We start from the raw sequence: 27,443 nt of genomic DNA on the forward strand, positions 1-27,443 counted from the left end.
AGGCTGAGGATTCGTTTTAAACGGACGACCTTGGGAGTCCGTTTAATTGAATCCGAAGCCAGCAAGTAGCCTTCCAGCCGAGTCATATATAGTGCTTTTCTCAAAAATGGTGCAAGAAATATAAATATCATAGAAATATTTTACAAAAGCAACTTTCTTAAGTATATATTTTCACAGAAAAAAGTAGAAACAATTGAAAAAATTAGCTTTGCCGCCTTTTTATTTTTTTAATAAAAAAATAGAAGTGTATTTTTCTGCCGAAAATACGCCAACCTATTTGAGACAGCTAAATAGTCGCGGTACTAATCATCTGTTTGGCTGTTTAATGGGCCTGTGCCTTCATTTGATATGGCCATTTCAACTTTTAAAAAGTTTGGAACTCGACAAATAATGGAATTTGTATGCAACATTGCAGTCCCAAAATCGAGACTGCAATGTTTTTAACTTTTTAATAATTTTTGACTGACCATAAACTACGCGCTTCGCAACCTATTTTTTAAACGGCAAAGTCGACTTTGCCGTCCATTTTTGAGAAAAATTTCATACCGTATAACAAAACGGTTATATGAAGCATAACATGATTTTTTACCACACTTGACTGTCAAGAAATCGACATCTCATTTCCTATGCTATCTTGACTTCCAAATGCGATCTGGCTCTTTCCACTGCACTTCAAAAGCACGCAAACATCCTTCTAAAGGAGAATCTTCCATTTCCACAGTTTTATCTAGCTGTTCTGGTCTGTCTCCATGAAGGTCCTTTTACATTGTACGAGTTTCTCGTAAATCTGGAAAATTCTCTTCTCTTTATTTACGCACATTTATCTATAAATAAGTACATATGTATGTTAGTCTGTAAGTTATTTGTAATATGGGCCTAGTTGCCTGATTTAAACTTAAAATAAAATAAATAAATAATAAGCATTAAGCAAATAATGAAGTATTTGAAACAAGTGGGCTAAGCGAAAGGATTTGGGTCAATACAGCGAGAACAATAATTGCCGTGACATTGTTGTTCAGTAGAATACTGTTTGGTGCAGTCTCGTATCCTCACCTTTTTCGGTCACGTATGCCGCCGAGGGGAGGTGGCTATTGAGCGACTTGTGGTCCAGGGAAAGGTTGAGGGTACCAGGCCACGAGGAAGATCGCCTATGAGGTGGACTGACCAGATAAAAGCGGCAGTAAATGGCTCATCATCACTACATGAATGCACGAGGAAGGCGGCTATCAGAGAAGAATGGCGACGTGTTGTGAAGCTTGCCACCAACACCTGAAGTGATTACCACGACCACTCTGTCAAGAGTGATACCGACGAAGAAGAAGAATACTGTTAACAGTAATGCAAAATATCAAATATAAGCTCTTACAGCAGGCTACTTTCCTACTAGTTAAATCAGCTTCTTTTTTAGAACTGTCAAAACGATGAAAACGAGTATAGTGACGTCACGGTCAATTCACCTACTTATTATATTTCAATCCTACTTATTAAATAAAAATTATGTTTATAATTAACTGCCATCTATGTTTTTCTAATAATTATCTGGTGCTTTATTTCGTGCTCAGTGTGAAATAATTTATTTTAAGTAGAAACATCCCAATTAAGTAGGTCATTCGATAGGTATACACATGTATGTAACACAAAGAATTCACTACATTATTTGTTTATATTTTGACGTGTACTCACTTATGATTATGTTATATTTCTCCTCGTGTTACATAATAATCTTCGTTTAAGGCGAGAAACTCGTGCAGTATAAATGGCCTTTAAGTCTTGGAGTCTGTAGCACGACTGCCAGTGTATTCCCGTAGCTCGCCTACGTAAATAATTCAGTCAGAAGAATCAGTAGGTACCTATCTATTCATCGTAACATTTATATGATTAATGATTTTAGTGAACGTATACTGTTGTTTTGCAGAAAAATGTTACTATGGGGCTACTAATATCTATGAAAAGGGATCTTATTGTCGATGGCGATTACGCCGCATAGCGTCGCGCGGCATTGTATTTATATCAGAGCATCATTAATAATGGCGTAAGCGCCATCGACAATAAGGTCCCTTTTCATAGATAACGTCACAAGTGTCTTAGACCCGATTTATGTTCCAAGATCACCCACCGTATCTCCTGAATACCTACAGTCTACTACAGTGCTTTTTGTATTTTCATATTTGGTCTGCTAACCTTGCATTTTAGGTACCTACAATCAAGCGGGTGCGGGTGCTATGAAACTCAAAAGTGGTCACGTATTTGCACTTGTAATTCTGCCTCTTTCGCACACTTCAATTATCTTTAAGCGTAACGGCCTGACCACGACGTTGTGCGACTGGCTTCGGCTAAGGCGACAACCATAGGTTGGAGCGAGACCGCGATCGGACATTTCGTTCTCACCTATTGTTTTCGTCTTAGCCGAATTCAGTCGCGCAATGTCGTGGCCAGCCCCTAAGTGTCATTCATTATCATTATAGATGTGTGGTTTAACACATTCATTGCCACTAAGTGCTACTGCTTACGCTCGTAGCGCGTAGCCACGGTTCCACCGTATGGAGCGCGTAGTCGCTACGAACAGTATACCCGACAGTCGGGTTCTTGGCCCTGAAGGTGTTAAACTGGTTCTTTTTATTCGACTCACTTGTTATCGGCATGTAACTGTAACAGCACGCTTGAAACAAGGCTCCATTGCCGCGCGTGCTTCTAAATCCGAATAAACATTCACGTCTCGGCCCAAATTCCTATCTGCACTAGGCTTGGCGCTTGCAATCGGAGCGGCAGTCAGTATTTTTCGGCGGCCATTTTGGAACGACTACGCTTACAGCAACGACACGAATTAAGGTAGCACACTACTGTGTAGTAGATAGTTTATCAACTTGTTCGTTACGTACCTAGGGTTTTTGCAATCTTTCGACCAATCGACTAACAGCCGTATTCGAACAATGAGATACGTCAATTACTAGATATTGAAACGATATGGATTGGATATGTCAGTGTCAAACAAGTGTCAAAGGTGACGTTATTGTTTGAACAAACGTCAATTTTGTCACTTGTTTGACACTGACATATCCGATTCATATTGTTTCAATATCTAGTATTTCACGTATCTCATTGTTCGAATACGGCTGTAACTCATTTTTTCGTTCATTTGTTTGTTATGGCGGCTGTGACAGATAATCCGTGAGACAACCGTATTGGTTTCCCGGATCTTTGTATCGTTACGTACCTTGTTTGTAATAATAATAATTATATTATGAGATACCTATAGGCTTTTATATTGATTAGCAATATGACAACGTACGAAATGGCACAGACGTCAGCAAATCTTTCTAAAGGCCGTACTACATTACAGATATAGTACAAATCTACCCAACCAAACTTCCGATGATCCTACGTCACCCTGGCCTTAGCCGGGGTGCAATACAATTTGATGGCAAACCACCTACAAGGCCGCAACCTTTGATCGCAGCCTTGTAGAAGGGGCTTAACAAAACCGATGTTTGTTAAGCTTCTACAAGGCTTAGTTACAAATCATGATGTTTCTAGACCTTAAAGGCTGTTCGGAGCAGTCGTGAGATAACTAAACGCACCCGACCAAATGGAGTGATATGAAACTGTTTGAAGCGTATAGAATGTCGCTATGTAGCAAAATCGATGTTAATGCTCAAGAACTTGCTCATTTCGGGCAATAAATCTGGTTATAACCAATATTGAAGTCATACAGGCCAACTCAAACGTACACTGATATCCGGATGACATCTAACTGATGTCATTCCTCGTGCATTTCGCCCGTACGTGTCCTTACCAACAATAAACATATTGGCACGAGCGAGACGCACGATAACTAAATAACATGATTCAGATATCATTCCGATGTCATAGTACGTTCAAATTGACCTGATAGCAGTGGGGAGACACTCCTGACTTCGCAAACTCGGCTCCGTTCGGTTCAGCATTGCTCCGAGCAATTATTAGAGTTGGCACCACTTGACGTCCTTTTGCGTGCACGAACACAGATAAGATAATGACTTGAATTTTGATAACCCTAAATAGCCGAAAGGGATAGTGCCAAAAATTAGAAAGGGACAGGATGATTCGTCCCTGAATCGCTAACAAACTTCGGTTTTGTAGGAAGGGTCCTTTCTATACTACCGAGTATGGACCGACTTGAAATTGTAGAAATTAAAAAGTGGCAATATCGTTGTGTTGTCCCTTTCAAATCAATCTAAGAAAACGGGACCACACTACGATATTGCCACTTTTTAATTTCTACAATTTCTTGTCGGTCTATAATATTATTTATTCTGTGCTGATAGTTTCACTGTTATTTAAAGCAATGAGAATAGCAGCTTCTTCTCCCCCTCTAAACTTCTATTTGTTCAGCTCAGAGTTTGAAACGCTTAGCCTTAGAATTTTACCGCGAACTCGTCATTGAGAATTAGAATTTCAAATAGCTTCGATTGTAGTTCGGAAAAGCGTTTGCTTGGCTTTTGATGTGCAAGATTCTGTATGGTTCGTATGATGTTGATTTACTTGGTTCATCAGTTGCGAACCAGGGGGATATACTGTTGTGGGGGTAAACAGAAAAATATTCTTTAGAGGTATTAATCTGTCCGCTTTTCTAAGATCAAGTACGCTATGGTAAATATATGGCGAACTTGATCTTAGAAATCGAACAAATGCTGTTAAGCAGCATTTCTCTGGAGGTAACAGGGATGGTAAAAAATTTGGTTGTCTGTAAAGTCGGTTTACGGACGATAATTTTGCGTGATGACGTCATAAGAAAACGTGGTCGTAACGTTACCATGGATATCTGTCCACAACGGTACCATGGAGATCTGTCCACAACGTGACACTTTTTCATGCTACCGGTGTTCATCGATTTATAAGAAATTATCACGTCAAAAATCTAAATATCTTGAATATCTCGAGTATTTTTTTGCTAAATAGCTGTAGTATAACAATAAGTATAGAGTTTAATGTAAGTTTTAATGTTTACTACTTAATCGCACAAAAATATCTAAATTGATCAGGGTGGAATTTAACTTTTAACACACCAACAGATAAAACTTCGATTTGTATATAGAACTACGCATCTCTCCCTTATGAGGAAAGCCAGTACGTGAGCAATGAGCATAAAACCTTATTTTAATAGTATATTACGATACAAGTTAAAATTACGTTTTCGCACGTGTATTGTACAGCGGTTTACAGTACATATGGCCCTTTAAATTTTCGACATAAGCACGTATAGTGCGGTAACCTAGGGCGGTAAAGTACCACCATTATGTATTCTAATATCTTGTGTAACATCGACGTCTTTTATTTGAGCACGTTATTAAAAGGGGTAACGTAAACTTATAAAACTTCTGCCTTTACACAAAGGTACCCAATGTTCACTGACCTATAAAACGAAGCCTGGAAGGGGCTAGAGCCGTATTTAATATTTTACTTTCGTCCCAAGGGCTGCAACACTGCGTATTAAGGTTTGATTTTGTAAATGAAAATCAACTGTTACAGCGCCGACATGAGTTTGCAAGAATGTGAAATTCGCATTGCGACTGAAGTCCATTTCCAACGACAGCAGCACTACCATTCTGTTTAGGAAATTGACAATAACACCGACGCGTTCGTGGTTCGTACTAGTAGTGCAGCTGCGGTCAGAAATGGAATATTACCCTTAAAGGTGATGTTTGAATGTCAAATTTAGCTGCATTAAGGTACCGTCCGGATTCAGACTGCAAAAGCATTATTGCAAAGCCGTCGTTGCTGCCCGGATTTGTTGCATTACTGCAAGAAATGTCAAAAAGGTAATTTTATCGAGAAAATTACATTAGATTTGATGATTCTTGCAGTAATGTCGCGCTGCCATACTGCTGCAGTCGACTCCATCTGTATCTGTTCTACTTGATGATATGAGTGACAGTTTAAAATTTCTAATCGCGATAGTACCTTTGCGGCAGCGGGAAACGCGGCAGTAATAATATTGTTGCAGTTACCATCCGAATGTCACCTAAATGCATTAATTTAATTATTCATTCCTCTTGTTTGTACAAAATCACGTGTACCCTAACTTTATATTCTTTTAAACTTAGTATTAGTTTTAATAAATTGTTGTTATGTTTGAATAGGTAAATTGTAAAGTTTTAATTTGTTATCGACTGTCAACTAGCATTTCCATGAAAACATTTCAACTTTGAAATTAAATATTTAATCTAGTGGAAAATTTGTAAAATTACGCGTTTATTAACCTTTTGGACGCCAATTACCGATATATCCGCACCGCAGGTCCAACGCCAAAGACTGATTTATTGGTCACAGACCACAGAGCAACATAGACTTACGTGCATATGCATAAAGTTCAATTTCAGTTTTGACACTTCGGTGACGTGGCGTCCGAGTGGATGATTCTAAGTTAAAAATCTGTTATATTTTTGTTATTATGTAATACTAACTGTTGCCCGCGACTTCGTCCGCGTGGACTCTTATCTTGAACATTTTACATCTTGAGTAAGTACCTATAATTTTCATCGATGCAAACTTTATAATACAAATTTTTAATATAATGTTAATGCCCTTTTACCAAGTTTGAAGTTCCTAGCTTGAAAGCTTGAAAAAAAAATGTTTGATATTTATACAAACTTTCAACTCCTTTTGCACCACGTTAGGGAATAAATTTTCAAAAACGCTGAAATTAGTTTTCTTGTAATTTAATTTAATACCTTTTTGCAAAGTTTCAAGTTCCTAGCTAAAAATAAATTTTGCACCCCAAGACGAACTTTCATCCCTCTTTTAACACCTTTAGGGGCAGAATTTCCAAAAACGTTGCAATTACTTTTTTTTTGTAATCAACTATTACGCCTTTCTAAGAAGTTTCAAAGCATTTTGTAATGGATTCAAACTTTCAACCACTTTTTAACCCTGTTAGGGGATGAATTTTACAAAACGCTGAAATCATTATTCCTATCTTTTAATAATATCCCCAAATACAAAGATTCAAGTCCCGCGTTCGAATAAAAATTTAATATCCATACAAACTTTCATCCGCTTTTTCATTCAATCCCTTAGGGTTGAATTTCTCAAAATTGCTTCTTATCTCTACACACACTACACACACACACACACACTTTATGAAAGTAATCTAGTGTGCAAAATTCAACTTTCTATCTTTTGTAGTTTCGGCTCTGCGTTGATGAATCAGTCAGGACACTTGCATTTATATATTTTCGTAATTAGCATTCCCCACCAGGGGCCATAGTTCACGTCGGCTACGTTATATTTTAATTTTGATCCCATTTTTGTAAATAGCGTCCCACAAAACCATGGAAATGATACCCATATTGATATTTTGAAATTTCAACCCCATTGCACCCCCACCAGGGGGATGATTGTTCACTTCGGCTACGTTAATTTTAATTTTGATGCCATTTTTGTTATTAGCGTCTCAAAATACTATGAAAACGATACCCATACTAATATTTTGAGATATCAACCCTATTGGTGACTTTTCCCCCTCTTAGGGGTTCAATTTTCAAAAAACCTGAAACAGGTGTTTACTCATTTATCTTTAGGAATACTCTTGTGAAATTTGGATTAAAATAGTCTAACTAATCTTGTTTCCCCATACAAACTTTGGACCCCCATTTCACTCCTTTAGGGGATGAATTTTGAAGAATCCTTTCTTAGTGGACCCCTAGACCTTATAAGGAATCTAGTTGCCAAATTTGGACTTTCTAGTCTTAGCGGTTTGGGCTGTGCGTTGATTTAAGTCAGTCAGGCAGTCAGTCAGGTCTTTCACGTTTATATATATAGATGACATTGACACGAACAGCAATTTATTACATGTGCATCATTAAGCATGTCCAATCGTATCCTGACAATATCAAAACCAAATCAGATTTTTAAAACTGTATAGGGATTCTGATTTTTTTTATACAAAACCAGAACTCGTTTTAAGTTCATGTAATCAAGATTTTATTATACCCCCTATAATGAAAATACCCCCGAATTCTCCATACTAATTTAAGCGTCAAAAACCTTCATAAAGCGTCCTTTTATTCAACGTCCTGTGACCGACTATATTCCCATCCCTTACTGACCTTACTACATACCTACTCCCACTCAAACACTGAGAAACCACGAAACATTGGCCTCACAATCAGTAAGGTAGATTCTTAGCCTTAGATTTCACTAATACTGGTTTGTCTTAAAGCAATGCTTGGTAAAGTAATGGAATAGATCCTACCCATGTGTTCTCACGTGGCGGGAATTTTTGGTAGAACCAGTGTAAAGTGACCTCAATATCCTTAAGAGGATGTATTAGCCGAGCCACTTCTCAGATTCGAGAATTTTAGGTAAATAGGAATTTTAGGGACGGCTCCTAAAATTAGTGGGATAAGGACAAATGCAGTTTAGGCAAAAAAATCCTGCGTAAAAATTACGTTTTGGTGCTCTCAAATTAGTCTATGCCTTCGTAAGACTTTATTGAAATTTTTAGATCTGACTCGCTTTGAATTCACCTGAACTTGATGTAAATTTTTCGACGGACAAACGATCAGTTAAATGCCAAATACCTACCTTTAAATAAATGCCAATGTTAAACTAAGGAAAAAAATGTCCTCACTCCACATATAGTCGAAGAGACAATGCAGTCCAGACTATCTTCTTAATATAAACTAGTCCAGAACTGCAAAACTAACCTAATTTAAATATACTGGCTAACTTCAACATTGCACAGCAGTGCAACTTAGAAAAAACCGGAGCAATTGATTGGCGGGAGTTCGTCAGAGGACAAAGACTCTCAAAAGCTATAAATTGTATAAATACATACAGATGTCAATCACAATGAAAAAATCAACGATGGTTAACTCTGGCCAACGTGGGACTCAAACCCACATCCCTGGATTGCCGGTCCAATGCGTTACCAATTCCGCCAGCTGACCATCCATCAATAAACGCGAATTTAGTCATTGCAACTGTAACTGTTTGTGTATCGTTTACAATTTATAGATTGTAATAATGTCGTACGTCCCACAATAAAAAAGAAAATATATTAACTCTCAAAAGCTGTAACCAAAATTCACTTGAGCTCGGCAAGCTAATAGAACAGCGCTACTGGGCTCTCTTTATCTCCTTGTTTTATATCTCAATTTCCCCCTTTGGGGTGAAAGGATGAGTTTCAACCTTCGCGAGATATCAATCCGAGAGCGAGTTAATGACTCGAATACGCTCCCATTTTGGTGGAACTACATATTTTTATACGTTATCATTTGCTATGTTCCATTATGCTTTCATTTTGCTCTGTTTGTGAGAGATTGGATTTCGTAAAGGCCTGTACGAAGCGCTTTGTATGGTAACGGAATATGCAAAGCAAGTAAGGATAATGTGTCTAGCTTGAAGGTGGGTTTTGCAGGAGTCGTAATTTAAACGTTATACCTTCAGGTATAGGTATACAATTCAGCAGAGTTTTAGCGTAAAAGATATAAAATATGAAGGTTACGATAAGATCTGGCTGTTGTTAGTGGGTCTTTTTGCTTTTTGCGATTTATTAAAGACTGTAGGTGATATTCCAATATCAACTGCAGCTGTATTATTGCTTCGGCATTGGTGCTGCACAGTAGTATTTTAAAAGGAATGAATATAACAGTAATGTTGTCTCATCGCATGATGTTTCCTTTTACAATACAATACAATACAATACAAATACTCTTTATTACACACCTCAATAAAAGAAAACATTACAAAAGAAAACAGAAATACAAGCGGAGGTATAAACAACACGGCTAAAAAGCAATCTCTTCCAGACAACCTTAGAACGTTTTAACTATTATTCTCAACAAATTAATTCCGGTAGAAGCCGCATTAGTGCAGGATATAACGCTACAGTTCCAAGCGCAGGTGTGCTAGCAAATGATTAACGCCGAAGTGATGTTTGTTGCAAAAGGGATGTGGTCGCTGTGTCAGCGGGAGCAGAAGCGATAGCGGGAGCACAAGCGACTGCGGCAGCGGAAGCGGAACAGGAATAATGAGTGGTTATAGGTTACAGTGTCAACAGTGCACGTGTGCTAGCAAATGATTAACGCCTAAGTGAGGTTTGTTACAAAAGGGATGTGGTCGCTTTGTCAGTGGGAGTAGAAGCGACAGCGGGAGCGGAGCAGGAATAGTAAGTAATTGCAGTTTCAGCAGCGCAGGTATGCTAGAAAATGATTGACGCCGTTATGGTATTTGTTACGAAAGGGATGCGGTTGCTGAGTGAGCGGAAGCAGAAGCGACAGCGGGAGCGTGGCGGTGAAGTGATATTTCTTACAAAAAGGATGCTGAGTAAGCAAGAGCAGAAGCGGGAAGAGAGAGAGAGTGAGAGCGGAACTGGAGTATAGTGTTAGCAACAATTATTACCGAAAAAATCTTTATTAACAGACTATGCTATTAGAGTCGTAAGTGAGAGTAGTAATGGAGGCTTCAAGTTGCATTTCCGATGCAGTCAGGTTGCATGTTTGATGAATAAAGGACGTGTTTAGAGGAGGTTAATAACCGTTCATCACTTTGAAATAAGGTTGGAAATTATTGTGGGAAATATATTCCCTCTGCCTTATAAAGGCGAGAGTCCGCGAGAGTAATAAAAAGAGAGGGAAAGATCATCATGGGATCGTGTGTACGTAGTCTCTTATGTCATTATAATTAACAATTTTAAATATCACAATATTGAAGTTATTTGAAGGGAAGCACAGGATTTTTTTATTGTAAAGTTAAAAGATACATAAATTTCAAAGTAAAGGTATAAAGGTGGTAGTTTTGTTGCGCGGAATGCGCGGCATGCTATTTGTAGCCAGTTTGCAAACAATTAACGCCGAACCGATGTTTGTTCCTGAACTTGTGGTCGCAGTGTTAGCGGAGCATAATAAATATAATGAAACGTGAAAATTGAAACTGCCCAAAAGTGTTTCAAATACGAGTATAAGTCAAATTAAAGTGTTTAGAATACAACAAAAATATAACTATGTAGGTATCTCACATTATATGAATCAAACCTCATGCTGATAATACTGCCATAAACCCCTGCTTGAGAACAAGAAATAGCATGTACCTGTAACAAATACAAATAAAATTAATTATAAGTTATTAAAGACGGTGTAGAGATCACATACTGCTATATGTTTTAATTATTTTGTGAAATGCTTGTATTTATTAGGTACATAGATACATACAAACCAATATTAACTAAACTAAATAACACATATAAAAAAAAACATATGACCATACACGACCGCGAAACAGCGCACAGCGTTTTTGTTCAATTGCATAATAAAACATCATGACAACTCTCATTAGCCCCGACTTGGTGTTTGATATATGTACATTTTTTGTAAGGTGCATTGGGATACCTTCGAAAGCGGCATCTCCCAAAATATCTACTAACTAAAAGTATGGTTGGTCAAACCAAATTTGCCAGTAAACAAGAACAAAAAAACTATACTCATCCTTTTCTTTTGGGTGCTAGTACTAGTGTAAGACAAATATAGTATGATTCTCTCTGTCTATGTTTGAAATGGGGTGCCCCTTAATACGCCTAACATTAATTGGCATAATATGAATTCGCGTAACAGATTTGGCATAAAATAATTGTTCATAACATTGAACAGGCATAATAATAAAAAAGCATACCACTTATTGCGCATAAAAATGACTCCGCATAATTTAAATAGGCATAACATTATTAACTATAACTTTAACTGTCATAAAATGAATTAGCATAATTTTATAAAGCGAGCGTATTAAATGGGTCAGGGCAAAACCAACTTAACCAACTCGGTTAGGTTAGGTTCAGAAGGCCTTAGCCTTCGATGTTAGGTTTTTTTATAACAGCCCGATAATAGATATATTCACATCCTGATCAACTCCTCAGATCTATAAAATAATATATACAATCAAAATTACATTTGTCAGTACCTCTAACTGGTAAATAGAACCTATACCTATAAATCGGTAGGATGGAAAAAACCATCCAAACTAAATTTTAATCAAAATTGGCTGCAATTGCTTCAAATACCGCTTTTTGGTGACGTAACAATCTGTTTTCTTCCTTTTATATTTATACCATTTAATAATTATGCAAAGTAACGTTATGCTTATTGCATTTATCCTAAGTCATCGTTATGACAATATATGTTATGCACATTAATATTATGCGTACTCAGTTATGCGAAATAATGTTATTCGATTTAAAAGTTATGCGTAATCTATGTTATGCCAATTTGAATTAGGAGTATTACGTTATGCGAATTAATATAGACCCGTTTGAAATGAGACAGTCCTTTAACAAACTATAGTTGCTAATGTAGCAACAGTAAGCAAGACACCTTGGCTTGGTAAGCATTTCATTAGCGTAAGTTGCTTATAATTCTCTGTCACTGAGACCCCACAAACGAGCGGTGTACAAATGGAGCTCAATTCAGCAGGGAACGCTATTCTGCAACTATTTCGATGTGTTTGCCATCCATTACTGCAGCGGGCAACAATTATAGCCTCACTGCGCGTTTTGCATCAGCAATCATATTAATTATGTGAATGCACCTGAGCACTAATGACTATGAGATGTCTGTATGGAAATATTACTATACAGTTAACAATTGCGACGCTTATAGGTGATATTTGTTAGACAATTGCAGCTGCATTACTAGTACTTTTAGTTGTAAGATTAAGTGTCACAATGAGATTGATCCTTTGTTGGTCTTAAATACATTCAATTGGCACATTACTAATCCGATTAGAAAGTTCAATCCATCATTCATTTATTACTTAAGACGATTTTTGCCAGTTTTTGAACCCCTCCCTCTCCTATGTAAGAAAAAATAAGAATAGGCCGATTCCCTCCCCCTGTTTATTATTTATTATGTAAGAATCTAAAGTAAATAAATATTTTTTGGTTATAATAATCAAATTTCATTTTATTTTTTCTTTATCATTCATTTTTACATATGATTTTCATCTGTCCAGATGCGTAAAATCCACTTAGAAAGTGGATCTGCTACTGGAACATCTCTGGAACAATGGGTTTTCAAAGTATAATCTTAACTTCGCGCATTTTAGTGATCTTCTGTCTACTACTATCAAAACCCCCTCCCACCCCCTTGTAAGAAAAATTAAGACACGATCGAACCCCCTCCCCCCTAAATCATCTTACGTAATAAATGAATGGCATCCAAGAAATTTTACAGAGCCAATGATACCATTGAGTTGTTCTTCGCGCGTGCATTGCGCTCGAATATCATCGTCTAGCCTGTCCGTTTTCCAAGATCAAGTGCGCCATAGATTTGCTACAGGTATACTTGATCTTATAAAAGCGGTCAGACTATACTTGTTTGTACTTAACCATATTGGCGTGAGTGAGACGCATGGGCGAATGATAACTGAATTACTTTATTTAGATATCATTTTGATGTCAAAATGTATGTTTGAATTTGCCTCCTCGGCGATAGGAAATATGAGCAGATTTCTGTTCTGGACGTGTATTTGGCATGCGTTCGAGCGTAATGGGTATCCGGCATGATATCGCTAGCACGCGTGTCTTTCATTGCATTCGGTGATGCGTGCCATGACGCCGCCAGGGCTTGTATCGCGTATATGCATTTGTTCGCTAGTCGAATAGATACCGTCACGACTTTTATAAAAATGTACTGAACGTTATTTTTCATAAGCTCTTTTCTTTTTCGACTGGGCGCATCAACTGGTCGTAGTTTTTTTTATTACCTATATTTTATATGTGACGTGTAAGGAAGAAATATATCCCTAAAAAATATTTATCTGTGACTCATTTGTACACACTAATATCCTAATACATATTATTATTATTATAGCCTCATTTATTCCTTAATACATTAAAAATATAGTACATAACAATAACAATTCGTAGATAATTTCACATGCAAAATTAGTCTAGATTTACAATCCATTTTGATAGTAAGTAAATTTAAATATTTATCTAATCTAATTCATTAAATTTTTTGTTCTTATTATTAATATTCAATATATGTCATGCAGTTTAATTAAATTTAAATTATTTATGTAGAATTCGAGTTTGCATTAAGGACCTCTCTTCGAGTGAAGGCCGCCTCCATATTATTCCATACCTCTCTATCGTTAGCTTTGTTCATCCAGTCTTTGCCAGCTACTTTGTTTATTTCGTCTATCCATCGCTGCCTTGGTCTTGCTCTCTTTCGTTTATGTCGTGGTCCTGGCCAAGTAGTCACTTTGTATGTCCATTTCTGTTTGCTCATGCGTGCTACATGACCAGCCCATCTCCATTTCTGTTTTTACAATGTTCCAAGGCGTCTATTACATTTGTTGTTTTTCTGATAGGTATCTGTGTTTCGTTTCCTGTCTCTCCTTTTAATATTTAAGATACTCCTTTCCATAGCTCTTTGGCATACTTGTAACTTATTGTTTATAGTATTATTGAATATCCAGGTTTGGCTGCCATATGACAGACATGGAAGTATACAGGTGTCTAGTACTTTTTTCTTAAGCTTTATAGGAAGGTTTGATTTCAACACTTCATTATAACTCCAGAATTTACTCCATGTAATATTTATTCGCCTGTTTATTTCGTCGTAGTGTCTTGATTTAGTAAATGCTAATTGTTTACCCAAATAAATATAATCCTGTACATATTCTAGTTGGGTCGTGTTGACGTTGATGGGTATTTTTATAGAGTTAGTCATGATTTTAGTTTTTGTGGCATTTAACTCTAGTCCTATTTCGTGGCTGACTTTATGAAGTTCGCAAACCATTTTTTCTAATTGTACTGCTGTTTCTGAGAAGAGAACGATGTCGTCGGCGAACCTCAAATTGCTCAGAAAATTGCCTTTTATGTTTAAACCTCTCTGTTTCCAGTCAAGTTTTTTCATAATACTTTCAAAAACAGTAATGAAAATTCTAGGCGTGAGCGGGTCTCCCTGTCTAACTCCTCTGCAGATTTTGATTTCAGAGGCTTTAGTTTCCATTTTTACACAAGATACACTCTTGCTATATATATCTTTTATAAGCTCTATAGTCTCGTACGGTACGTCACATTCATATAAAGCTGTCCACATGCTTTTGTGAGATATGGAATCGAATGCTTTCGCATAGTCGATAAAAGCTAAGTAAAGCGGACTTTGGTGTTCTGCATATTTTTCTATGATTTGCTCTAGCGTATGGATGTGGTCCGTTGTCGAAAAGCTTTTTCTAAAACCAGCTTGTTCTGGTGGTTGATGTTTTTCAGTGTATTTTGCTAGGTGTTCTTCGAGACAAGACTAATTTATACATATTCGGTTGTAAGCTGATAGGTCTGTAATTATTTATATTGGCCGGGTCGCCCTTTTTGTACAACAATATTATATCTGACTTTGCCCAGTCGGTGGGTATTTTTCTATCATCTAGGATCTTGTTAAACAAGTTTGTTAAGTGAGGGGCTAGCAGAAACTTGCCTATTTTTATTGCCTCGTTTGGAATACCGTCCGGTCCATGACTTTTGTCCTGTTTTAGTCTATCTATTTTTTTCATAATTTCAGAATCAGAGAATCTGTCTAAAGTTGTAGAGTTATTGGCGATGGGTTCAATTTCCTCTTGGTAGTTATCTCGCGATGAGTAGAGATTTTTATAAAACGATGTGGCAGTCTCTATTATTTTTGATCTTGAGAATGTCTTTTTATTGGTAGAGTTGGTAGAGTTTTCATTTAGGCAAGGAATCCATTGTTTGGTACTTTCCAGCGCTTTGTACCCTTTTTTCATGCTGCCTGATGAGGTAAGGTGATTTTCTAATATTTTTATCCTATACTCTTGATGTTTTTTCTTGATAAGTCTATGTATATGTTTATATAAGTAGCTGCGCTCCTCCTTTCCTTCTTTTGTCAATTTTTTCTTAGTTGTTAGTTCATGTCTTCTTGTTATTAGTTGTTTTATATCTTCCGTAATAACACTGTATTTTTTCAAAGGTTCATTTTGAGTGCAGTTAAGGCTCTCTGATATACATTTTTTGAAAATGTTATAAAAGGACTCTACATCTGCGCATTTGTCTAAGTTGGCTGTGTCAATTTTTTTACTTAAAGTTTGAAGGAAGTTTTGCTTATCTTCTGGTGTAATTAATTTAGATTTAGTACTTCTGTAGTTAGCTCTACTTTTCCTTAGCTTTGACATAACGATTGTACTTCTTATAAATCGATGATCGCTGGGGAATGATAGACTGTTTAATATTTCAATATTAGTGACATTTTCTTTGTGATTAGTCAGTATGTAATCTATTTGACTTTTTCGTTTTTTTGGGGATAACCATGTCCACATGTTTTTCGTATTTTTTTTGAAGAGGCTATTTAGAATGAACTGGTTATTTTCCCAGCAAAACTGTAGCAGCCTTTCTCCTCTATTGTCTCTTTTCCCGTAGCAGTAGTTACCAAGGATTCTTTCTTCTCCAGCCAGACGTTGTCCGACGCGCGCATTGAAATCTCCTAGTATAATTTGGTGATGGTAGCATTGTCGACGGGCTAGTTGGAGTTGATTGTAAAATTCGTTTATTTCTTGTTCGGTTGATTCTGCAGTTGGCGCGTAGACCTGGATTATTGACAATGTTTCGCTGTCGAATTTAAGGTTCAAAATACATATTCTTTCTGTTAGTGCGATAAAACTCTCTATGTTTAATTTATACTTCTTCTTTATGAGAAATCCGAATCCATAATGACCTTTGGTCTCGCCATAGGAGCAGAATATATGCTCATCATCCTCTTCTATGTTATATCCAGTTCTTCTAATTTCAGCTAAACCGATAATATCATACTTAATATTTTTAATAAAATCCATTAATCTTTCACTTGATAAAAGAGATCTCGCGTTGTAGGTACATATGTAGAGTTGTTGGAATGGAGGCTTTTGGTCTTTCGCCCCCGCGGTGACCGGCCGTGGTGGGGGTGATCGTGGAGAGGTCGCCTTATATCAATATTTTTTCGAGTTACTACTTTGGTTAGATGTTGTAGGTTCGTTGCTTTTGATGGCGGTAGAGGGTGAGGGTGGGGGTGGTGAGGTGTATGTAGATGCATCTGTGTTTGCATGTTGACCTCTAATCATGTAATGTTCGATATTTTGTTTCTTTGGTGGTTTCCTGTTACTGTTGGAGTTTGAACTAGATTTATCGTGCGTCTCTGGGGACTCTGGTAAAGGTCTTTTGCTATTGTGTCGGTTAGAGTGGTTGTAATTCTTTTGAGTGGTTTCTGGGATTATTACAAGTTTGTCGTAGCTCAAAAATGCCTTGTGACCCTTATTTTTTTCTTCCAGAAGTTGCCCCTGTAATCTTTTTCTTTCTTCAAGAACTTCAGGTGGAAAATCTTCTTTGATGTAGAACGGCGTTTCTGACAGTTTTTTCTTATTTTTTAAAAGTTGTATTTTTATACCCATTGTGTTAAACGTGACAATAACAGGTCTTAGTTTACCACCTCCCTGTTTTTTCCCTAAACGCCTCACTTCTTCTATATTTTCTTTGTCGCAACGTATTTCGTATCCTAATACATATACAGGTATGTATATAATATATGTGAGCCTCTTGAGTAAAATAATAAAAGCCAATGTTTTGTAGTAAAGCGTAAAAGAAATGTCATGGCAGGGTTGAACGACCGGATAAAGAGATCCGACTTTAATATATAGGCTCTTGTATCAAATAGAAGCCTCGATTTCAAACAAAGCAGGGATTACCTGGACAGACACTTAGATCTAAAACGACGCGTTATTTTGTGACTTATATGAAGATACGACTTTCTGGCTTACAGCGAATGTGTACAGAGATTAACTAGAGATGTGATTAGCGTTGCTTACTTAGCTCATAGCCTCAAGCAAACAATAGGCATGATATTCGAGGATATAGTCTGTCTACCCTTTTCCGTCAGTAGAAAAAGAGCGGCAAATTTAAAAAATGTATGCTCGAAGGGTTATCGTCCCATAGAAAATTTGAATTTTGCGCCTTTTTCTACTGACAAAGTTGTGGGCGTTGTGACTATTTGTCGTATGGTGATTCAAATTTGTAATGCCCCCTCCAAACTTAAATAGACTATCGCCGGCTAGTTCAAAAAGTATACCCTGTATCTCTGTTTTGATATTTCGCTGGGACAACTAGGAAACGAATGACGTTATTTTGTGGAAGAAATGTTATGATTTGTGTTTTTTTTTTTTTGTAGTCGTCCTAATAATTGAGTTTAAACTGTCGTGTGTTGTGTTACTTAGTGCTTGAAAATGGAGACAAGCTCTCCCAATCATGTCGCGAGTGACTTAAAACAAGTGAGTTTAACCGTATAATAAGCTTAACGTGTTACAGACATAATTCATAATTCATAATTCTTTATTGCAACCATGGTACAGTATACGAGTAGATGTCAAATATAATATAATATATGTACAATGTCTCACATGGACCCCATGGACATCTTACTTAATTCAGTAACTAACGACAGGGACGCAGCAATACGTAGGTAGAAGTGAGATGCAGATATTACAGATATCTATCTCTATCATGTCTAACCTATAAATGCATGCCTCTCGTCAGTTTCTGAATTAATTAAGGTGTGTGGAGCGCTTAAGCCGTAGGTACTATATTTAAATTTTAAACTCTTTGCAGCGAACACGAAAAGTGAAACATTTCGAACAACGGAACACAGGTAATTAAACATGATTATTAATTGGGATAGACCACAGGTGTAGTTCATAAGACCAGCGCCATGGCTAAGTATCTTACCCTATACCCTGGGTACCTGTAGCGAGGTACCTTGGGGTATACCTTGACAGAAGACTAAATTTTTGTCACCATATCAAAAAAGTTAAAAACAGAGCTGCCTTTTTCGCAAACAGATTGAATGTCCTCATAGGCAAATATAGCACCTTATCAACCCAAAACAAACTTACATTATATAAGACGTGCATAAGGCCGGTGTTCGGCTATGCCTGCACTGCCTTTGCACACGCCTCAAATACAAACATCAAATCACTACAGATCCTTCAGAACAAACTGCTGCGGCGTGCCGTAGGGGCGCCGTGGTACGTTAGCAACCTAGACCTACATAGAGACCTCAAAATGCCCACAGTGAAACGCTTCATGAAGCTTCTCTCAAAGAAGTTTCATGAAGACGCTGAAAACCACACTAACCCATTAATCAAAAAGTTTGGTAACTATGTTCCAAACCCTCACGCAAATAAATTTAAAAGAAGACCTAGGAACGTCTTAATAGATAGCGATGACGATATAACAAAGGCCCAGGAGGTGGAGGACCAAATCGTTAACGAACTCAGGAATAAAAAACGTGGTGTTGGGGTGGTGGGGGCTGGGGGGGGGGCCTCTGCTGTTATGACAGCGGAGGTAGTCCAACCCCTCCCTCTGCCTCTCAACACCACAGCCGTCATACCCCCACCTTCACCGCTTCCCAACCCATCTAATTTGTCCCCACTGTTGTCGGGAGTGCCAAGTGACAAAACCCTACAACCGAGACTGCTGTGTCGTACTAAATTAGTGCGGCGCTCTCGCCGTCCGCCTTTACCCAAATTAGTTGAAACCACTTCTGGAGCTGCTGCTGCCGTCTCCACTCAAGCTGATTCCCCTGCGAGGGAAGAGAGTGACCCGTTCGAGTTCTTCACCATGAGCCCCTAACGGGGCTCATGGCGAAGAACTCGAACTATACGTCACCATTAGTTTTTAAGTTTATTGTAAATTGCTGCGCCTTAAGGGCGTAAGTACATAGTCCGTCATTAAGCATAAGAGCCCTGTGCGGCTCGGCTTAAAAATTCCAAAAAAAAAAAAAAAAAAAAAAAAAAAAAGTATCTTAGCTATCGGCAAATATAGTATGTATTAGAATAAGATGAATTTTTAGGTTAAGTTTTATTTTGACACCAAATAAACTTTTTCTATTATATTCTATTCTATTAATTGTTTTCCATCGTATTTTCTTAGAAACGTTCGTATTTGTCATGCTACTTCAGTCAACCTCAGTACTTATTGTACCGAGGCTGACTGAAATAGCAAGACCTGTTCGTGCGTTTCCGTGAAAATACGATGGAAAATAATTATGCACTACACCTATTTTGTATATAAGTGCGCCCTCCGAACTCGCATAGTCGGTACAGTCACCTGCAATAATATGTTACACAACGAAGGCCGCAAAAATATCTGATACCATCTTATTTGTAGAGCCATAAGAGTTTGGCACATATTTTTGCGGCCTTCGAAGAGTAACATTTTTAATTAATTAATTAGACTTGACCTGTATAACATAAATAATTAATATATTATAAATAGAGACATTATTTTATATGTTTTGCAAGATAGTTTTTAAGTTTTGTACTTATTTGCATACCATTTATGGTTAAACATGAAACCTACCACCTAACGCATGAACACCGATGTACCTGGTAATGTTTATCGCAAATAAAAGATTCTTATTCTTATTCTTAAAACATATTACTGCAGGTAACCGTACATACATAAAGGTCACATTACCCTGGTCATCAGTAACTCGGCTCGCTAGTGTGAACGGGGTCAGGAAATAATGACAGGAGCGTTTTCGCCCCGCGTCGGAAAGTGAGTTCAATCCGATTAAGACTGTGCGAGCCTATTCCGACTCTCAATGTTGGTTGTGGCTTTCTGATTTTAAGGGTATTTAAATGTGTAATATTTTCAAATACAACAAAAAGCTAGACCTTGATACGTAGCCTTCCTATCTGTTAAAATTGTTTCAAATATCACGCACTCACTTCTAAAAAAAATCACTTGCTGATTTCAAATGCCCTACAAATCCGAAGATCCTTTACGCGGGCAGAGATACAATACAAATTAGTACAAATCAAAAATCTTACAAGTAAGTAAGTAAGGTATCTTGCAAGTAAGGTTAGGTGGGGTAAGGGAAACACACTTTATTTTTCTCGGGGTAAGAGGAACCGTATGACACGTTAACAGGATAAAGTTCGTTTTTTGCCTTTATTATTTTCTTAGGTAGTTCTTCTTTACTCATTGTAAACTTGTTTATTTATTTTTAATTGTTTTTAGTCTATGAGTCCTTCAATGCTGGGACACTCATAGGCTAAAAAAATCTGGGTCACTTTAGTTAGTTTTATAACAATATATATAAGCTGTGACTTCATTAAAATCCCTATTATAAAGCAATCAACTTGTAATAACGCCTTTATGCCCGGCAGTAAGTGTTCCATTAAACAATGTTGGCACGTAATGCTAAAAGTTGTTATTACTAAAATGGGTCAAAAGAGAATATTTAAAATGAAGTTTAATATTCTATTCACACATTCAATACAATTGTTCTTTTTAACTATTTATTTTTCTTTTAATATTGAGCTGTTTACTTTCATTTTTGCGTTGTTCATTTCTAAATTATATTATTTAATTAATAAAAAGGGTTGTCCTCATTTTTAATCCAAATATTGTTTGTTTTTATTATTTTATTACAGTAAATAATTAATATAATTATGGAGCTACAAGCTACATGTGTACAAACCCGGAATAACTAAATATTTTTCAAACAAACATTAAGTAGCGTACAAGTTTAGCGTTATCATATAATAAATAAAACAATCTTAGCCTGTAAAGATAACGCTGAAATAAAGTAGTTCATTTTAATACATATTTATAACTCTAGTTGCAGAACAATACAAATAATTATATTTGTTCGCGTATTGTTCTTTATTATACTATGTAATTTTAGTAGTAATGCTTTGTCAATTATGTTATTATTAAACAAAAAGTTTCGTACAATTTTTGGGTAACGGTGCAGTGCTATCAAAATCGTTGCAGACTTTTCATGGTCTAACTATCAGTCTTTTATCGCCCACTGCTGAGCATCAGGCCTGCTTCGAATACGCCCCTTATCCCTGTCCTGATCAATCCTATTCAGAATCAGGGGGTCAATGAAAATCTTTCATTTTCATTCAAAAGTTCTTCTTTGGAATATACTGTTGGCGATTTTCATTATCTACGTAAAGCTACAGTATATTTCAATGATTAATTAAATAAATTATATTTGTAATTTTTTCCATCAAGACTAGCATTCGTTTATATATCATCGCGTCTGAATAGACTATTATTAAATTAAGGAATATTGAAAGACGCCAAAATCTTAGTCTTAAATATAAAATCAGACAATAAAAACTGCGATTAAGTCTTGAACGGGCGTTGGCTGTTTTAAAAATATAAGTGAAAAATATAAGATAGTGTTTATGGGCCCAATTTCTATTACTATTCACACAGCGTCTTACCCTACATTGTACCCCTGTAAGTGACATTGCCCGGAGATTACCTCTTTTAGTACCTATTTTAGACCTAAAATAAATCACGTCCAGTTCTCAATGCCATACTATTTATAAAAAAGTTTTACTGTTTTGTGCTGTAAAGACATTTACTTATTCGGTTAGGTACTCAAAGAAAATTATATCAACAATATTATCCCTTGACACCATCGAGATATAATTTCTATTTTGCAAAAAAATAGACAACTTGTCTTCACTTGACTAAACTTTCTCACCCTATACTCACCTATCAGTAATGAAAGCGCAAAATATTGCATGCATGATGCATGGGACCGATGATAGGTGTTATACTTTATTGCAAAAAGTAAATGATTGTGAGTAAAACAGTTTTGTTATCTATTAGGCCTTTATATATATTTATTAGGCCTTTTCATCTGTGTCAGATGTTTTAAGCAGCATGCTGGTGACGACACTTGCGTTCTTGACTGTACTTATAGCCCTATGCGAGAGAGGGTCCCGCGCCCACATTTGGGATTTAGGGATTTAGATTTTTAGAATCCGTTCTCCCAAAAGTACCTACCAGGGATGTTGCGAATATTCGCATCCGCATCCGCGGAACATCCGCATTATTTTCAACATCCGCATCTGCGGCTCATGCGCGATGCGGATGTCGACCAAGTCAGCAACAGGAACGTCTTAGCGGCGGCGTAAGGCTAGGTAATTTCGTTATTAACTTATTATATAATAACGAAATCGTCTAGATCCCGAAAAGTCGACGAAGTTACTGTTTATTAAATAAAACGCACATATATTCTTGTTCAAATACTAACCGTTTCGTTTTTTTTTATAAAAATTACTAAAAATGTAATATTTGACGTTTTTTTAAGTACCAAATCTTGACATCCGCATCCGCGGATGTGAGGCTTTAAAGAAGAAGAAGGAGTCCAAGTTATCCCGCCTTCGCCGACGAGGCCTGCCGGCTCCCCGGTTAGACTTGTGGGGCTCCCACTCTGTGGTTAACTTGGCACCAGTCGTCCGGCATTCTGCAGTTCATATCCAAACTAAATCTGGTAATCTTCAAATTGCAACTGTAAAATATTTAATACGATAAGTAAGGCGACGTAGTTACAAGCACAAAACAGAAAATGTATTCATTCATAGCATATGTTTCATGTGTGCATAGGTGTCGGTAGGAGAGGTGGTGAGTACACACACAGCTACAATGATTACGAGCAGGTATTGATGTATCGAAAAAAAGTAATGAATGAACGAATCAGTGCACGTGATTTAACCCTCTGCAACTGTGGTGACTTTTTTAGAGAGATTCTACTGATGTGGTGTCTATCAGACCTCATTTTCGATAATTCATTAAAAATAAACTAATGGCAAAATGGTAAGTATTGTTTTATATAACAATCAATCCATTTATAGTTTAATAAATTCAATTGTAAAATACGTTTAAAATAAAATACATAAGAAATATATAATAAATTTTAATGAGATCACAGTTTCTTACAATTTGTACTTAGGCTAATAACAAAAAAATAAAAAAGAACTTAACAATCAGCAACTTCAAGTAACTTCATTAATTTTCCTTCGTTTGAACATTCTACTTATACTTAAAAAAAAAATAGAGAAAATCTAAAGACAGAATAAGGCACTAATCAGTCCTGAAGTTGGTACTTATTTTAAAGGATTTTCGTCGATCAACTATGTAAAATATAATTATTTATGTGGTGAGGTCTCTCAGACACTATAGAAACATTACTATTTTTGTGAGGTGACGTCTGATAGACACCATAATTACAATGAACAAGTACATATTTTTATGAGGTGAGGTCTGTCAGACCCAGGACTTATTGCTGTGCTCACGTCTGTGGGACACCCGCAGCTCATATCTCCCGATGCATGCACCACATTGCCGCTCGGGCATCACTGTCCGATGCCGCGAGTCGTTTGAGGAAGGTAATGAGCGAGACAGAACTATATCGCGCCGTACGCCGACATAGCAAGAAAAAAAAAATTGGCGGTGTCTGATAGACCGCACATCAGTCGCAGAGGGTTAAACGCACGGTATTAACATAAGCTGAATGACTTAAAGAAACTTTTTGGTCATTGATTTATGGTTTTGGTTATTAGGCTCAGGACGGGCCTTACGGGCACTAAAAACGTTACCTACTAGTTCAGCGGTGTCACTCACGAATTTGAGCCATTCGTGCAGTCTAACGCAACTAAATGCGACCAATCGCGCGCATGATGCGAACTCATCAACCAATCGCGTTGTAACGGTGTCACACCGCTATACTGGCCCCATTCTTATTGCCCGTAAGGCCAATCCTGAGCAAGGACCGGAAAACCCCTCTTTACGCTTAATCCTATCATTTCGGTAACCCAATCGATTCGGTTACCTTATCATTCGGTAACCCTATCATACTGTTACCTGATTGTAATGGTAACCTTATTGAAACGGTAACCCTAACCTTTAACCGAGTTAATCTCAAAACCCCATCGCGATAGGGTTTTTGTTAAGGGTTTTTAACAGGTTTTCATTCAGTTATGGTAACCTTTATTATCGGTTGCTTACTGGTTTGCTACATTAAAGTAGTTTTAGTGATGTGCCGTCAGAACTAAAAAAAATACTAAAAAAATTGTTTATTTTATTTACTTTATTTATATTTTGTTGATTTTATTGACTTTATTTATTAAATATATTTAATTTAATTTATTTATTTAATTTATTTAATTTATTTAATTTATTTAATTTATTTAATTTATTTAATTTATTTAATTTATTTAATTTATTTAATTTATTTAATTTATTTAATTTATTTAATTTATCTAATTTATTTAATTTATCTAATTTATTTAATTTATCTAATTTATCTAATTTATCTAATTTATCTAATTTATTTTATTTATCTAATTTATTTAATTTATTTAATTTATTTAATTTATTTAATTTATTTAATTTATTTAATTTATTCAATTTATTCAATTTATTCAATTTATTCAATTTATTCAATTTATTCAATTTATTTAATTTATTCAATTTATTCAATTTATTTAATTTATTTAATTTATTTAATTTATTTAATTTATTTAATTTATTTAATTTATTTAATTTATTTAATTTATTTAATTTATTTAATTTATTTAATTTATTTAATTTATTTAATTTATTTAATTTATTTAATTTATTTAATTTATTTAATTTATTTAATTTATTTAATTTATTTAATTTATTTAATTTATTTAATTTATTTAATTTATTTAATTTATTTAATTTATTTAATTTATTTAATTTATTTAATTTATTTAATTTATTTAATTTATTTAATTTATTTAATTTATTTAATTTATTTAATTTATTTAATTTATTTAATTTATTTAATTTATTTAATTTATTTAATTTATTTAATTTATTTAATTTATTTAATTTATTTAATTTATTTAATTTATTTAATTTATTTAATTTATTTAATTTATTTAATTTATTTAATTTATTTAATTTATTTAATTTATTTAATTTATTTAATTTATTTAATTTATTTAATTTATTTAATTTATTTAATTTATTTAATTTATTTAATTTATTTAATTTATTTAATTTATTTAATTTATTTAATTTATTTAATTTATTTAATTTATTTAATTTATTTAATTTATTTATTTAAATTTAATTATTTTATTTATTTTACTTATTAAACTTATTTAATTTATTAAACTTATTTAATTTATTTATTTTAATATAATAATATTGCCGGCACGCTTGGGGCCTGCGGGACATCCTGCCCCGCCCACGGCTCCCGCTACCGGTGGTATAGTGCGACGCATGCGATGGACTCGAACCATGAACGAGAATGTCATGCGCGCCTATTATGGGGCTACAGAGGGGGGAACACAGCTATCCGCCTATCGTTCAAGAATACTGCCTCTGTTTCAGGCTCTTGAACCCACCATCACCGTGTCGGAATAGCGAAGAGTCTCGACCAACATCTTGAGAGACTCTCGCTAGGTGGTTGGATCAAGGGTCAGATGCAGAAGGCGGTGATCTTGGACACGGCGCGGATAGTCCGCCGGTTCCTCTCTCTGCGGCCCTGACCACCGGTAGCTTGGGCCCTGCCCCGCTGCTGGCGGCACCCTAGGTTAGGTTTTTTATAATGTGTTTATATTAATTTTTATTGTTTTGTAAGTGTTTTTATATTTTACTTTTATATTCATATTATAAATAACCTAACTTAAGATGAGAAATGAATAAAGAGAATTTATAATAAGAACACACCACACAGGTAGGTATAAAGATAAACAAAGGAAAGGCAAAAAAACTTGTTTGTGCTGGAGGCTTCATAGACCGCCCATGCCAACCTCGGTTATTCAATAATAAGTTGAATTTAAGTGTGCGTAAAGATTACAATCGTTTGAACTGGTCAAAAACCTCATAATGAGGTAACTTAATAGACTGGGTTTTTATTTCGGTTACCGGTAACAGAGGTTAACTCGATCTGATACGGTTACCGAATCAAAGTGTTACCTTATTAAGCGGTTACCGTTATGGTAGGGGTTTTTATAAACACCTCTAAAATAACCCTATGAAAAACCCCGATTAAGGTAACCGGTTCCTGTCCCTGATCCTGAGATATACGTCAATGTTTTTAGTCCATCTTGCAACTGCAAGCTTGCAACAGAAAACTTGCTGTTCAACACGCTATCGCCAAATAAAAACTCATTCTTAGTTATATGTATAAAGTCCTCCCCCCCCCCCCCTAAAATATTTCTAATCTCTAAAGTAAATAGCGGGTCTCAAAATACACTTATTAATTTCCGATTCTAATATATTATTATCTTATAGTTTGTTTACAAAAATATTTAGCAGTGACAATCGAACAGACGAACACCGCGAGACTATAATAATGGGGTCCCATTTTTACCATTTTGGCTAAACCCTGGGCACGAAACCCTAAAAAAAAACCGGGCAAGTGCGAGTCGGACTCGCGCACGAAGGGTTCCGTACCATAATGCAAAAAAAAAAAACGAAACAAAAGCAAAAAAAAAAACGGTCACCCATCCAAGTACTGACCACTCCCGACGTTGCTTAACTTTGGTCAAAAATCACGTTTGTTGTATGGGAGCCCCATTTAAATCTTTATTTTATTCTGTTTTTAGTATTTGTTGTTATAGCGGCAACAGAAATACATCAT

At 35.8% G+C, this 27,443-nt stretch overlaps 1 protein-coding gene and 1 non-coding gene across 2 annotated transcripts in view; both read right to left on the reverse strand.

The window, feature by feature from the left end:
* LOC134798128 (hemicentin-1-like) overlaps positions 1-27,443 on the reverse strand; it is a 512,059-nt gene that overhangs the window by 307,528 nt on the left and 177,088 nt on the right. The gene's annotated exons all lie outside the window — the stretch shown is intronic.
* Trnaa-ggc (transfer RNA alanine (anticodon GGC)) lies at positions 8,859-8,930 on the reverse strand. The gene has a single exon. It is a non-coding gene; the product is annotated as a tRNA-Ala (tRNA).

This window comes from Cydia splendana, chromosome 16 (genome assembly GCF_910591565.1).
Source record: "Cydia splendana chromosome 16, ilCydSple1.2, whole genome shotgun sequence".
NCBI classification, from domain to species: Eukaryota; Metazoa; Arthropoda; class Insecta; order Lepidoptera; family Tortricidae; genus Cydia; species Cydia splendana.